The following is a 2,500-nucleotide window of genomic DNA, read 5'->3' on the forward strand; positions in this document are numbered from 1 at the left end:
TTTTTTTTTTTTTTTTTTTTTTGATATACCGAAGAATGAACAAGAAGACCGAGGCATCCAAAAAAATTTTTTTTTTTTTTCTCCGATATACCAAAGCAAGAACAAGAAGACCGAGGCATCAAATTTTTTTTTTTTTTTTTTTTTTTTTTTTTTTTTTTTTTTTTCGATAAATCCAACCGAGAACAAGAAGACCGAGGCATCCAAAATTTTTTTTTTTTTTTTTTCTTTCCCATATACCAGAGAAAGAACATGAAGACCGAGGCAACCAACAAAAAATAATTTTTTTTTTCTCTTTCCCGGAATTTTTTTTTTTTTTTTTCGAAATAGCCGAGAAAGAATATGAAGACCGAGGCATCCAACAAAAAAATTTTTTTTTTTTTTTTTCCTAATCTACCCAAGCAAAACAAATAGAAGACCGAGGCATCCAAAAAAATTTTTTTTTTTTTTTTTTTTTTCGAAAAATTTTTTTTCACAAAAACTTTTTTTTTTTTTTTTCCCCAAAAAATTTTTTTTTTCGTTCCAAGCTAACCAAGACATCTACTATTCACTAGTAGAGCAATCGAGACTGCAAAGCAAGCAATGGCCTTACTTGCAGCTCTTGGTGCTGAGAACTCCCCCCCCCCTATAGTAGTCTTAAGTAAAACCACAGCTCTGACAGGAGTAGATATTGCATGCGAGCGAGGAGTCGTAATGGGCAAAATTGACTCGGGGGACCTCCAAATCGAATTCCGTTTCGAGCAAAACACTTCTTAGGCTTCAAGGAAGCTCCCATAAAATTTCCAAACCCAAACTCCAAACTTCATTTTTTAGCCTACAATGCCCACGTGCACGCCGGTGTGCACGCAGGGGTGCTTGAGCATGCGGGAGAGGAGCCATAATGGGCAACATTGACTCGGGGGACCTCCAAATCGAAATCCGTCTCGAGCAAAACACTTCTTAAGCTTCTAGGAAGCTCCCATAAAACTTCCAAACCCAAACTCCAAACTTTATTTTTTAGCATACAATGCCCACGTGCACGCCGGGGTGCTTGAGCGTGCGGGCGAGGAGCCATAATGGGCAACATTGACTCGGGGGACCTCCAAATCGAAATCCGTCTCGAGCAAAACACTTCTTAAGCTTCAAGGAAGCTCCCATAAAACTTCCAAACCCAAACTCCAAACTTTATTTTTTAGCATACAATGCCCACGTGCACGCAGGGGTGCTTGAGCATGCGGGAGAGGAGCCATAATGGGCAACATTGACTCGGGGGACCTCCAAATCGAAATCCGTCTCGAGCAAAACACTTCTTAAGCTTCTAGGAAGCTCCCATAAAATTTTCAAACCCAAACTCCAAACTTCATTTTTTAGCATACGATGCCCACGTGCACGCCGGGGTGCACGAGCGTGCGGGCGAGGAGTCGTAATGGGCAAAATTAACTCGGGGGACCTCCAAATCGAAATCCGTCTCGAGCAAAGCATTTCTTAGGCTTCTAGGAAGTTCCCGTAAAATTTTCAAACCCAAACTCCAAACTTCATTTTTTAGCACACAATGCCCACGTGCACGCGGGGGTGCTTAAGCGTGCGGGCGAGGAGTCATAATGGGCAAAATTAACTCGGGGGACCTCCAAATCGAAATCCGTCTCGAGCAAAGCACTTCTTAGGCTTCTAGGAAGCTCCCATAAAATTTCCAAACCCAAACTCCAAACTTCATTTTTTAGCATACGATGCCCCCGTGCACGCGGGGGTGCTTGAGCGTGCGGGGGAGGAGTCATAATGGGCAAAACTAACTCGGGGGATCTCCAAATCAAAATCCGTCTCGAGCAAAGCAGTTCTTAGGCTTCTAGGAAGCTCCCATAAAATTTCCGAACCCAAACTCCAAACTTCATTTTTTAGCATACTATGCCCACGTGCACGCCGGGGTGCACGAGCGTGCGGGCGAGGAGTCGTAATGGGCAAAATTAACTCGGGGGACCTCCAAATCGAAATCCGTCTCGAGCAAAGCATTTCTTAGGCTTCTAGGAAGTTCCCGTAAAATTTTCAAACCCAAACTCCAAACTTCATTTTTTAGCATACGATGCCCACGTGCGCGCCGGTGTGCACGTCGGGGTGCACGAGCGTGCGGGCGAGGAGCCGTAATTGGCAAAATTAACACGGCGGACCTCCAAATCGAAATCCGTCTCGAGCAAAGCATTTCTTAGGCTTCTAGGAAGTTCCCGTAAAATTTTCAAACCCAAACTCCAAACTTCATTTTTTAGCATACGATGCCCACGTGCACGCCGGTGTGCACGAGCATGCGGGCGAGGAGTCATAAAGGGCAAACTTAACTCGGGGGACCTCCAAATCGAAATCCGTCTCGAGCAAAGCATTTCTTAGGCTTCTAGGAAGCTCCCATAAAATTTTCAAACCCAAACTCCAAACTTCATTTTTTAGCACACAATGCCCACGTGCACGCGGGGGTGCTTAAGCGTGCGGGCGAGGAGTCATAATGGGCAAAATTAACTCGGGGGACCTCCAAATCGAA

The sequence above is a fragment of the Cornus florida genome, unplaced genomic scaffold, assembly GCF_030987335.1.
Source record: "Cornus florida cultivar Cherokee Brave unplaced genomic scaffold, ASM3098733v1 CherokeeBrave_3.0.0_Hap2_scaffold_28, whole genome shotgun sequence".
Taxonomy (NCBI): Eukaryota; Viridiplantae; Streptophyta; class Magnoliopsida; order Cornales; family Cornaceae; genus Cornus; species Cornus florida.